The sequence below is a fragment of the Mus caroli genome, unplaced genomic scaffold (assembly GCF_978045245.1).
Source record: "Mus caroli unplaced genomic scaffold, Mus_caroli_1 scaffold_9, whole genome shotgun sequence".
Classification (NCBI taxonomy): domain Eukaryota; kingdom Metazoa; phylum Chordata; class Mammalia; order Rodentia; family Muridae; genus Mus; species Mus caroli.
Genome location: NW_028227264.1, coordinates 47,952,595 through 47,967,074, shown reverse-complemented (window position 1 = coordinate 47,967,074; position 14,480 = coordinate 47,952,595). Strand labels below are relative to the sequence as shown.

The 14,480-nt window shown below is 32.9% G+C and overlaps 1 protein-coding gene across 3 annotated transcripts in view; it reads left to right on the top strand.

The window, feature by feature from the left end:
* Grik2 (glutamate ionotropic receptor kainate type subunit 2) overlaps nt 1–14,480 on the top strand; it is a 700,738-nt gene that overhangs the window by 189,051 nt on the left and 497,207 nt on the right. The window lies entirely within an intron of this gene.

The window sequence follows — 14,480 nt, the reverse complement described above, 5'->3', positions numbered from 1 at the left end:
TAATACCTAGGAAATATTAACTAAAAAAAAATAAGGTTTATAACAAAGAGATAAATACCAAGAATAGGCAGAAGTAAATATTTCCTCTAAGAAAAATACCCAGTTTCTTTTTCCTGGAATACTCATGGTCAATGGCCAAATGGAAATTTTAGAGCTGAGACTGATCAGCTATGCTGTTCACTCTTCTAAAGGCTGTTAGAAGATAAGAAGATTGGTTAATTATCCACATAATGAAAGTTTAAGAAGCCAATACTTTATTGAAATAAATATGTAATGACCAATTTTATAATGAACAGTTTTTTCTATTTTTATTGTATTTTATTTTGATAAGCAAAATCTGATAGTTTTATATTGCAATATATAATATTTAAAGCATAATATTAAATAGCTTCCTTTTTAGGTGCAATTAAATGTTGTGAATCTACAAACCATCATTGGTGGCCATGAACCTTTAAATTTAAAGTAGATCTAGAAAACTCGAGAAATAGCATGTCCAATATCTAAAGGAGAAGGGCTCACAATATCAGATATTTTTTTCATCTTTATTATTAGATGAAATAATTTCATTCATTTTTTTTTCTTCTAACTTTTGGCAGATTCATAGAACAGGCAGGGTCTATGAGAGAATCAATGAAAAATAAAGTTTGAATTTAAATTTGAATTCCTAAATGTCACTCCATCTCAATTCTGTCTATGTAGTAAGATGTTTATATATGTGTACATGTTTATATAATCTATCTAGAATCTTTGTAGATATGCTAAATACAGCAAAGTTGTTTGATGCCTCCAATTAGAAGAATTGGAGTTTTGAGTTTTCTTTATTTCTCCACTGTGTGATTTTGAACAAGGCACTTTTGCTTGCCATGAAAATAAACTACAAAATGTCACAGAGAATCTATAGTGGCAAGAATCTTATTTATTGCTCTTCTAAATTATCCACTCTTTTATTTTCATCATGGTTTAATAAATGTCTTCTATGCTCTATGCTTTTTGCGGGGTGTGGGAATCAGACAGATGAAAAGACCAGCAAAGATCTCTCCTTCCTTTGATCCTTGAAGTTCCTCTGCTCACATCTAGGTAAACCCAGGCAAAGAGCACCTAACTGACTAGCTGAGTGCTCAGTTAATTACTGTCAAAAATGGGATTAGAACCTTCTTCTCGGGTTAAAGAGATCTCTCAGCAGTTAAAAATATGTCACTGATCTTACAAAAGGACCAAGGTTCTGTCACCAGCATTAAGGTAGCAGCTCACAAAAACCTGCAGCTCCTGGTAATCTTATACCTCTGTCTTCTGTGGTTACCAGCACTCATATGTATAAATGTCTCCACTGATTCACACAAACGCACATAACATTTAGAAATATATATATTTATAAGAAATCTTAATGCTTTTTATCTTTTAATGCTTTTTATTTTTATCTTTCCAATTTCCATAAGATTGAAATGAGACACATAGAATTTCTTGGTATCAGTAGAATGGCCAATTTTATCAAGAGATAGTAGATAAAACTCTCAGGTAAACTAAGATGCAGGCAGTGTATATAATAGTCTAAACATCCTTACTGCTCCAGAGGGAAAGTATCTTTCCTTACATTTGTACCACTATGTGCTTATCTTCATTATGTGAATGTGCCTGTGACTTAGCCTTCTCTCAACTTTTCTCCATGTGTGCTTTGCATCACATTTTCTGTGGGACAAAGAGGTATGTGAGAAGAAAAACAAATGGCACTTTTACTCAAATTAGGACATACATATTCATGGCATCCTATAAATGCAGTGCAAATTCCTCATGCTTTTAGACTGTTTTCAACTAGTTGATACCTGGCAGATACAGATGTATGTTGCTTTTCATATGTCTATTGGGAAGAATCCATATTTGAAGGTTGAGTTAGAAAAGAATTTTGGTTGTTGCTTATGTATATTTATAGAAATTACATTTACTCTCTCTCTGTCTCTTGATTCCTCAGTATGAAACCTTCTATCAGTTCATTCTGTCAATATTGGATTAGGCACATGTTTTAACCTCTTTTCTCTTGTAATTATATAAACATGCACACGTAGATGATGACCAGGGAATGATAATCAGAACATCTGGTATGATAAATGAAACAGAGAATGGAGGTTGATTTCTGAATTGTAAAACACTAAATGTCACTCTTCTGAGCTGTATGGCTTTATGCAAATGGGGATGCTTGAAAGCATTGCTTTAATCTGTCACTTTCTAACTCACCATCAGAGAAACCCTTGGTTGTTCTTCAGTATTCTGCTGCTTATCAAGGGAATTCTCTGTCTTTGTTGAAATCAATTAAGTTATACTTTATAGTAACTTGTATAGCAATGTAAGCATCTAGAGAAGATGGAAGATGCTTAAGGCATCAATAATGTCCAGAGAGGCTTTTATTAACAAGACATTCATCTGGTGGGGTTCTCTAGCTTCAATCTCCACATGCCTGATACATTTTAGTCTAAACAGCCAACCTCTATAGGGTAAAACTTAATGAAAATAATACTATTATCATTGCTTCCCTTTAAATGAAGTTTAGTTCTGCAAGCACTAAGCACAGGGCTGTCAGAGTCCTAGTTCTCTTTTGAAGGTAGCCCAATGTAAAGAATGTCTGTGGGGGCAAGACTTGGTTTTGCAAGATATTAGGATTGCTTTTATTATAATAATAATTTATTTATCTTGATTTTAAGTTATTTTGCAGTGTAGCCTAGCCCATCTCTCTCAGTTCCTCTGCGGCCAAAACTGCAGGCTCTGGCTTTTAGCACCACATTGTAAAATAGCAGGGATTTAAGTAAAAGATTAATTGCTAGGGCTCTTTTTTTCTTCTTGCCCAGAAGCCTCTCCTCTCACTAGTCATGTGGGAGGGAGGTTTGCAACAATAAACTTTTATTGGAGAAGAGAGTCACTCACAGAAAGAAAAACTTTTACACAAGCAAATAGCTTGTATGAGTTTGTATATAAATTATGTGAGTTTATGCCATTGCCTGGCAAATACAGAAGTGGATGCTCACAGTCATCTATTCGATGGAACACAAGGCCCCCAATGGAGGAGCTAGAGAAAGTACCCAAGGAGCTAAAGGGATCTGCAACCCTATAGGTGGAACAACAATATGAACTAACCAGTACCTGGGAGCTTTTGACTCTAGCTGCTTATGTATCAAAGGATGGCCTAGCAGGCCATCACCGGAAAGAGAGGCCCATTTGACATGCAAACTTTATATGTCCCAGTACAGGAGAACACCAGGGCCACAAAGTGGGAGTGGGTGGGTAAGGGAGCAGGGCAGGGGGAGGGAAGAGGGGACTTTCAGGATAGCATTTGAAATATAAATGAAGAAAATATCTAATAAAAAATTGAAAAAATAATAATAATTCACCTAGGTTAAAATAAAATAAAATAAAATAAAATAAAATAAAATAAAATAAAATAAAATAAAATAAAATAAAACTATTCTACCCCAATGATAAGGAGAAACCTGCCTGCTCTTTCTGCTTTCTCTGTGGGTTCTTTGTCTTGCTTTCTCTCTGTAATCTGCATTTTGCTCTCTTAATTTCTAAACTCCCTTTTAATTTCAAATTTACTCTACTCTGCTGTCCTCCTTTGTCCTCATAATCTTGCTCTCTCCTGCTCTCATGTAATAATGCTATATAACGAAATTGTTCCTAGCTTATTGTATCTTTTTAGGGGAATTGTTTTCCAAAGCATTCTTTTTTTCTTTCTTTTTTTTTTTTTTAAGTTCACTATAAATTTGAACATAATTTCAAATCATTCCTATAATCTGGGTTGAAAGGTGACATTATATTTGCCTGTCCCACAAGTGTCACTATAAAGGTAAATTATCTTTTTGTTTAACCTTAAAGGCATTGTTTTATGAAGCCTATGTAATTGATTTCTATAGTGAATACTTGAATCAATATTTGGATATATTCTTCTGATTGAAATTTTTCTTCCTTTTAATCTGTCCAAGTATTTTCCTCCCAGAGCATACTGTATAATCTTAACTGGCCCTATACTCTTCTTGATTTTCCTGATTCCACCAACTAAATGCTGGAGTTTTAATCATAAGCCACATCTAGCTTCAAGAGAATATCATTGTTTGTTAGTTGAACATGATGGTTATTGTTAATATTATGTAAGGGATATTTAAGGAATATTTCTATATATGTTTATTCATTTTATATTAATTTTTCCATAAAAGTAAATGTATTAAGGTAAAATGGAATAACTAGAATTTAATGAAATTATCTCAGTCTTCACAATCCTACTAAGACAGTAACAGTGATTGCAATGACTTAGCATTTTCTCCAGAAGTAAAGCAAAATAGACATGAGCAATATGACAGAATGACTAAGCTGGACTATGAGGAAAGAAAACTAACTCCAAGTCTTTATTATTTCATTCTGTGTCATCTATACACTGTTTTATTAACAATACATCCTGAACAAATTCTTTGTCAATAAATGGATATCTAAGTATTTTAATGATTAAGTACTGTTCTTTGGCATATTATAATGTTACACATAAGCAACACACCGATATATGTACATTTAAATTGAGATTTATTTTGGCTTTTAAAATAATTGCATAAGCCGAGCGTGGTGGCACATGCCTTTAATCCCAGCACTTGGGAGGCAAGACAGGCAGATTTCTGAGTTCGAGGCCAGCCTGGTCTACAAAGTGAGTTCCAAGACAGCCTGGGCTACACAGAGAAACCCTGTCTAGAAAAAAAAAAATCAAAAAACAAAAAAAATTGCATGATGATGATGATGTTTGCACACAGATAATGTTTAATACTACTTTTATTAAAGCTCAGTTTTCTGTCAATAGAATTTTGATTCAAATATTTTCTTTTTTCCAAACCTATTTCTTGATTGTCCAAAAATCAATAAAATTATGTTAATGTAAGAAATAAAGATTAAGTACCTACTGTGTGATATTGTAGAATGATCTGTAGGTTTTTGTTGTTGTTGTTGTTGTTTTGTTTTTTGTTTTTTTGTTTTTTGTTTTTTGTTTTTCAAGACAGGGTTTCTCTGTGTAGCCTTGGCTGTCCTGGAACTCACACTGTAGACCAGGCTGGCCTCGAACTTGAACAACTACATAAAGGTCTACATCCTTGTAAATATCTTAAATGAGTGATAGAAGAAATGTTTGTAAAAGCTCCCTCGAGGAAAGAGAGAGAGCTCAGTAGTTATGAGCATGGGCTGCCATTCTTGAGGACCAGGTTTCTATCCCTATTACCCACATGATGGCACAATATCACCTGCAACTCTAGTTCCATGCCCTAGTTTGGCCACCATAGACACCAGCCCCATAAGTGATATAATAGACATATATATGTGTTAATGTTGTGGGAAATATTAAAAATCCAATCGGCATATTCCCGGGCTTGTGCCGGCAACTCTCTACTCTCTGCCCCGGAGACCTGGCCAGCCATGCACTGGAGGGCAATGGCCAACTGAGTCAGTACTCCAAAATCTCTCTAGGGTCCCACTGGCAGGTCGTTATTATGCCAACCCTGTGCATCAAATCCCCCACGGTCTTGGTGGTGTACCTCAGGCAAACCCACGCTTTGCCACAGTACCTTTCTCTCTTGAACCCAGATAAGCCACTGTGTGAAGGAAAATACAACACAAACTTAGTTCAGAAACAATGGTAACTCAATCTTTGGGCGCAGCAACAAAAATCCTTATCTTCTAAGCCTTATTAAATCTAAATCCTCTGGTGTAGAATCCTGACAGATCTGCCATTGAAACCAGTAGACACTAGTAGCTACATCTTGTCCTCATGCTTTCCCTATAAAAAAGACCTATCTCCTGTTTTCTCTCTTCCTCTGTCCAACCCGGAAGTCCTGCCTACTGCCCAGTGATTGGCTCCTTTATTCATTAGAGTATTGGTTCATAAGACACCTGGGTATGTGACTCAGTCATTGTCCATAGCACCTCTCAGGAGAGCAGAATTAGTATCAACATACAAACAGCACCAGGACCAACCACAACACATTTAGGCAAAACACCCATATACAGAAAGTAAACACTTTTAAGTTCATATCTTACAACTTACAGTTCAATTCTCATGAGAAGTTTGAAGTGTTGTAGTTTTTAATTAAAAATCTGTTTTGTAGACCTCTCTCTCTCTCTCTCTCTCTCTCTCTCTCTGTGTGTGTGTGTGTGTGTGTGTATGTGTGTTTATGTATGCATGCTTGTACAATTGTGTATGATCTTATTACCTGTGAAGAACCCACAAGGCCCCCAATTAATTTCATTTGATTATAAGACACTGCATTTATATTTCAGTTGATCATTTTCTATTCAAATCATACATTTTGTCAATAGAAATCCGTTAGCAAACATACTGCTTTCTTTGACAAATGTAGATCTTTAGTTTTTCCTTTCTTTGTCTCTGACTTGACTAGATGTTTACGATTTATTTAGAATCTGGTCTCCATGAAAGACTGTGGTTAAGCATTTTTTTTTTTTGCATAAAGATTCACGTAGGTGTACACTATTTCTGTGTTAAATATCTATTATTTAGTTTTATTATCCAGTTAGTATTCCTACAAAGCAATTTAGAAGTAGATGTTTAGAAAGGATAAGATTAATAATCATTTGAACAATCATTGTTTTTATGAAGTTTTCATCTATATATCTCCTAACAACTGCCTTGAAGTCTTTCAGTTTATATTCATTTCCCAGAAAATAATATGTATTATTATATGCTGAGAGTAGTGAAAAATAAGATTTTTAAAATGAACTTTTACTAAATTAGAATTAGAAATTTTTAGTCTATTCTACACACTCTGTTCATGATAAGCAACCATTCCTAATGTCACAATAGGATCCATTTGAGTCTCCTATTTGCCATTTAATAGGTGTATCCAATATTTCTCTTAGGTTATGCTAATTTCAACTATAAAATTTTGACAATTTATTTTGTTGATAACTTGAACATACTAACTCTTCAGCTTGAGGGGATTATTGTTCAAAAATTTATTAAATGTACACTGTAAGGCTGAGTTCAAATGAATTCCAGGAATTCAAAGATTATCTTCCCTGTCAACAAAGAGTATTAAAAGGAACCATGGCTATAAAGGGGGGGCTTATTTGATAGAACTGGAACTATTAAAATATAGAAGAATAAGAAGTGGGCTTTATGGAGGTTGGAAAGTAGTTTTATAAATGGTAGGATTCATATAGATACTCTTCAAAATCTCAAGATTCTTTAAGTCTGGTTAATAGTAAATTGCATTTTTAAAACAATTTTCTGCTCTGTGTCACATAAATCTTTGTTCTGTATAGCACTTATCAGTTTGCTTCTAAATAGTAGTTCCCAATGAAAACCTAATATTATTATGTTTACCTATAAGTGTAAACTCTATGCACACTCAGCTATAGGCTGCTTTTTTTTTCCTTTGACTTAAAATCTGCCTGAGGCTAAATTTCAAACTTTTGCAGCAAGTGTATTGGCAGTGAAGAGTTCAAGACAGTCTGATATTGATCCTGTAACCTGGTTATTAGTGACCACACTTATGCAGGTCCACAATGAAGAAGGAGGAGGAGGAGAAAGTAAAAAAAAAAAAAAAAAAAAAAAAAAAAGAAGGAAACAGGGTAAAAAGAAATACAAAATGTACAATTTGAATAGAAAAAGATCACCAGGAATTTTTAAGTTGGAGACAAAGTTTGTGTTAAAAAAGATAAAGAGAAGTGGAATACAGAGTAGGATTCTAAGGGTGAGATACTGCCTAGCTAATACAGCAACTTTTGTAAGAAGCGGAGAGTAGTTGGTGGCTTGATATAGTTGTGGGTCTCAGGCAAGAAAGGAATCTGGGGATAAATCATGAAGAAGTCATGAGCTTAAAGTTAGGCAGTAATGGAAAGGTTTTATTTAATTGGATGGTGAGTTAAAAATGGCCTTTAGAAATACTGGCTATAATATGAAAAAATAAGTTACAATAGCAATAGTAAGACAGGAATTTGGGAAATTCAGGAGAGATACATTACTACATGAAAGAGTGCAGTTGGGTTTAGTCAAGTATCTGAAAAATTTACAGTAATGTTACGGAAGATATGATGGAAACTTAATACCATTAGCATGAGTAATGTGTCTTAGGATTTTATTGCTGTAAAGATACACCATGATCACAGCAATTCTTATGAAATAAAATTCTTAATTTTGGCTACTTTACAGGTTCACATGCTTGGTTCGTTATCATCATGGTCAGAGTGTTGCCATATTCAGGCAAACAGGATGCTGAAAAAGTAGCTGAAAATTCTACATCACAATTCACAGGCAACAGATAGAGATACTGGGCATGGCTTGACTTCTGAAATCTAAAAACCCACCCCAAGTGATAGTCTCCAACAAGGCCATACCTATTTCAACAAGAGCACATTCCAAGAAGGTCCTGCTGACCAAAATTTCAAAGCTGTGATCCTAAGGGTCCATTCTTATTCAAATCACCACACAATAGCACCTAATATAAGCTAGAGTATCAATGGAAGAGCCTCTGAGTATTCAGGAAGAAATGACCCCAGGCTTTGTCTGTAATGTTCTCTTGCTATACATTTTGTATCTCATTTAGGCCAAGAAGATTTAGACTTCACTTGAATACAGAGAGGAAATAGAGTAGCCCATGTAGCTGTAGTAACTTGAGTTAGGACGTTAAAGGTAAACAAGTTAGTGTAGGGCATGTTCTCACTTGGTGCTCTCTTTGCCACCTTTCTCTTGGTGTCCTTACAGCCCTCCTCCCCCCAAGGCCTGGCTCATTTTACTGGTAATGTTTATTATAGTACGTTTTCCTCATGTTCTGGACTTCCAGATGCCTCTGGCTGTACTGTCTTATATAGCTACAATAAAAACCTTTTCTTCAAAGATACCTTAGAGTGGTCATGTCCTCCCATTATACAGTTAGTAGCAACAATTTATGAAAAAAAATGAAAATCTGAATAGTTTCAATTAAGAAATTATATCAGCTCTCAGAAAATTATACACCAGAATCACATATAAAAATTTAAGACAAAAAAATCCAGTACATCAAAATATTAGTCTTTTTCTATAGTTTTATATTAGATTTATGTATTACTAGAGTTTATTCTCTTATCAAAAACTTTCCTTTATTATTATTAGGAAAGCCATATTATAATTTCGATTGCTTGAACCCATTTAGAATACTCCACTTATCTATGACTTGTTTTGAGGGAAGCATTAAAGAAATTGAAGAATCAGAAAGCTTATAAGATAGAACTTGTGGCTCTAGCCATATATGTAGCAGAGGATGGCCTAGTTGGTCATCAATGGGAGGAGAGGCCCTTGGTCCTGTGAAGGCTCTATGCCCCAGTATAGGGGAATTCCAGGACCAGGAATGGAAGTGTGTGGGTTGGGGACCAGGGGAGGTGAGAGGGGATAGGGATCTTCAGAGGGGAAACTAGGAAAGGGGTAACATTTGAAATTTAAATAAAGAAAATATCTAATAAAAACAGAAAGCTTATATGAGAACCAAAACATTCAAAAGTTTGGATTTAAATAAGGAAATACAATTGGAAGATAAAGTTTCTTTTTAAAAATTTTATGATTATGATTAAGTAAAAGCCATGTATAAGTATGTCTTGATTTGACAAATGACTTGAATATATAAGCACACCATGAAAGCTTTTGTTTTTTTAAACCAGAGTTTTCCAGAGAGGTGAGGAGGGATGGCTTCAGAATAACAATAAGTTTTCCTTTACTGGACATGTTAGTGAAGGAAATATCAAATCAAAAGGCAAATGAACTACCAAGATAATGAGAATATAAGAAAAGTTTTTGATTATGTGTAATCATTTCACATGCATTAACAACTTAAAATTATATCACATATACACTTGTAGGTCAAATAATAAATTAGGAGAGCCTTCCAATATATCATTGTAAAATAAGTATAAACAATTTAGTTCTTGCTCTTTTCCTTCTCTCTTCTAGACCTTTATAATGAAAGTTTGAACTTTCAGAAAATTAAATTACATACATTCTCATATACTCTAAGTTATCATTAGCATTTCTCTACTTTTGATTTTATTACATGTTATACCTGAATGCTTTCAGGAAGGAATATTGTCAGAACAGTATATTTTGTCTTCTCTCTCTCATCTATCTATCTATCTATCTATCTATCTATCTATCTATCTATCTATCTATCTACCTGTCATCTATCTGTCAATCATCCATCTATCTATCTATCTATCTATCTATCTATCTATCTATCTAATTTATCTATTATATAGCTTTCTATATCTAACTATAATTGTTTTCTTGGGGAGCAAAGTTACTTATCTAATGTCATTTACATCTAACGTATTTAGAAACTATATCAATGAAATCTCACGAACATGATATTCAGCATGAGCCGAATATTGACAGCAACAATAGATATGTTGAAGTGACTGAGGAAAGCCTGGAAGGCTTCAACCCCACATGAAGACTGTTAGGCAATGAAAGGAATACTGAGAGCAAGAGAAATAGTCTTTCTACAGGAAGAGCACACCAGTTGGTTATCCAATACCAAATGGTCAACCTGAAAACCCACATATGAGTAGCATTATGTAGGCTGAGAATGCTATTATATTTAGGAATGTTTGTGTATACACATAGATATATGTTAAATTAATAAGAAAGACAGACACTACATAATTTATGGAGAGTTTGGAGAGAAGTAAAGAAAATGTGAAATCATATGATTTCATTATAATTACAAAAAGAAATAATTATATATACATACAGTTTAACAACAGACTATTTAAAATTAAAGACAATTAACAACTTTTTTTTTATCTTTCCAATAGTTATTTTACAAAATTACAAATGATGAGATATCTATTCCATTGTGCATGGAAAATAGTTTTCATATAACAATTTACTAAGAAAACCAATACACATTCTCGGAGAGCAATGGGTTATTTGTGGTTCAGAACATTGACTATCATATTAAATTAAAAATCTATAATGCAGTGGTTGTGCCCACTTTAAGATGGGACCTCCTGAAAGTCTCAGGGGTTAGAGGTTTTGTTAGCTGTCACATTCATCATAGGTTTACGAGTCAGAGAATCATCTGTAGTAGTTAATATTGATCTACAGAAGAAAAGCATTGGCAAGGTTTCAGCAATTTATTAATAAGTCTCTCATTTTAGTATTGGGCAATGATGTTTGTGAGTCAGAGTCTTATGGGAAAAGCTTCAGTATTGTTTGCTCTGTGTAAGCCAGGAATCTCTTATCATTTAGTCTTCTGTGTCTGTGAAACAGAGCAGTGAAAGGATGTCATTCTCCCATGAGTCACCCCTTCTTCCTCAAGAAGCTATGATAGAAAGTTGAAGCGATTAACTTTTAATATAAGCCTGGAAAACACGACTATAGGTATTTTGTTATTTGTAATAGAGGCTATAAAAATATAACATCCCATTTTGAATTCACAGAAACAAACTAAAGGAAAAAAGTGTTAAGAACAATTATATTAGATTATATTTTTCTATGTGTGAAATATAAATGTAAGCCCAGAAAGGCAGTAAAAGTTTTCTGGATCCCATAAAGAGTAAAGATTTTGAAAATAAGTGACCATAGAATCCGCAAAATCTGAAATTGCATGATTGCTAGTGTAAGTTCAGCATAAACACAAATAAAGATTACTAAGAAGCAGCTCCAAGATCAAACAGTTCTATATAGTTATTACTCTAGAGTTTACATTCTACTTATTATTTGTGAATTCTACAGGAATTTCTCTCTTTATGAACTTCATGCTTATCAAATGTTACATGGAGTTCTGATATCTCATTGTAAAATAGATAAGCCTAGTTATAGACATTTTGAAAGAAGACATATGGCACACATAAATATTATTTTTCAACATTTAAAATAAATATTCAGTTACTTAAAAGAAAAGCATGGTCCCTTTTCACAGCAATAAAGCATTGAGAATATTGTTGAAGACAATTTCTTAATAGCAATTTGTAACTCAGAAATATACTTTTAGAATAAAACAACTGTTACTTCCTTAGGGAATTAATATTACAGATTTTACTCTCTTTGTCATGAAGGGAATATTTATCCCTTCAATTTCAATTTCCTGCCATTCTTCACATCAATATATTACAGTCATCTGATATAAGCATGTCTGATGTTTTCTCTCTACCACAATTTCCTTCTATCACCAGCATTTCATTTTAACTGAAAAAAAAATGAAATTATATATCACCAATATTTCATGCCTGGCCTCTTTAACTTAATGTTTTGTTTATAACATCTATCTTGTGTTGCATGAAAGTCTGCAAGTATGCCTATATTACACAGTTCTCTGAATAGTGATGTACACATTTGTCTGATGATGCTTCCATTTCTCTGGTTATATATTTCAGAAAGAAATTTGCTAGTTTACAAAGCTGTATGTTCTTTTTTAGACGACTATGAAACACGATTTTCAAAGTAACATTTATCTATGTTTTCCTTTTAGCTTGACATTTTGTGGAATATAAAATTATTTGAACCAAATTTTAACTTTCTGTGTCCTGACTATTGCGATGTTGATCATATATCTTTGTATATTTTACATATGATGCTTTTTAGAATGGTTATGCTTGTCCAGTTGTCTACATGGAGACTATTTGCTTTACCAGTACTTTCTGTTAATGTAAATCTTATTTTCTTTCTCTGATACATACCCATACATATATATATATATATATATATATATATATATATATATATATATATATACCTGTATATATGGAATTCTCTCTTTGACTATTATTAATATTGCCAAATATGGCACATTTTTATTCTTTTAAAAGTAAATATCATTTTAACCTATTCTTCTGTTTCAGCAAGATTATAACTTTACTTTCAACTTGATTGTATACTTAATATGATGTTTAAATATTACTTCATGTATTATTTTTGAATCTGTGTCATGTATTTATACGTGTATTTGTGCCATGAAACATATGTAGAGTCAAAGGACAACGTTTTCAAGTTGATTCTTTTATGTGTGGGTCTGGGGATTGACCTATTCTCCTGGTTTATAGAGTAAGCTCTGTTACTGACTGAGCTACTGCACCTCATCCATGAATATTAATTGAAATTATAACTCTTTCCTCCTGGAACTGTAGCATTATTATTTCTGTTTCTAGTTATAGTCATTTAAATAGGTGTAAAACTGTGGATCACTATGATTTAATATGTATTTCTTGTTTGTCAGTAAGCATCTTTATATAATTATATATTTGAGTATTTTTATATATTTTCTGTCACTTTGTCATCCTTTGGATGTCCTATGAATGGACATCACTGTGCAAATTTGATAGCCAATACAAGTGGTTAATTTTCTAAAAGTATACAATCTGAGTTATGAAGTAATAGAAAATTCTGCTCAGGCCAGGAATGAATGAGAAGATTAAAGCAAGAACATATACTCCCAATTCAGATAATTTCAAGACTTAATAGCTATTAACTGTTAATGAAATCCAGTAACCATTTAAAGAAAAAAATCAAATGAGTCTTTATAAAACTTGTTAGTAAATATGTCAAATACAGTGTGAAATACAAGTTGACACATTTCTAACATTCCCCAACCCTAATACCAAAATATTTCCTAAGTCTTATTTTCTATAGCATATGTGAAAAAAATCTTAATGGAAAGTGGTCTTTGAAAACTACCAAACATGCATGAAAGAGGTTGAGATAAACACTTTATAAATAGAAAGAAAAAAAAAAAAAAGAAACTTTGTTCATGGGGTAAACAACTCACTGGGAAAAAGCCAAAGTACCTGGTTGACAATGAAGAAAGAACTTGAGTGTACACCTCAAAACCAACCAAAGATATCACACTTATTTTAGGAATTTTCATTTGCATGTTTCTCTGACATTTTATATTATAGTTATTTCTTCTTGCTGAAAACTGTTTTTTAAAAAGTATACATTTCATTAATCTTTCCAATCATCTTTATAATTTTTGCTTATTTGTTTTCAATTTACTGTATTTGTCTTTAAGGATTTATTGTTTATTTCTTCTCATTTTCTTAGTTGTTTAGTTTTGATATTTCAATTGTTTTTGATTGGTTCAAGGTTATCCAGCTTTCTGGATGGAAGCTTCATACTTTAGTTCTCCATCTTTCTTAATCCACTGACCACACTAGCTTCCTCCCATTTTAAATACTGACTGTCTTCTGAGTTCTTATTGTTTTTTCTCTTTATGCAAAGCAGGCTTGTTTTCTTATTAATTTTCCATCATAGACTGACATTATGATCTTAGTCTTATTTCTAGATTTATATATAAATGACTATGCTGAAATAATTATTTTATCTTTCTTCTAATGCTGCTAGAACATTAAAATTTTTAATTTTATTTATTTTTTTAAAATTCTGCAGGATGGTGACTTCACATATGGTAAAATCTACATTACACACTTCCTAAGACATGAAGACTATTGCTTTTTAGTTAAAATTAATTGAAATTATACAA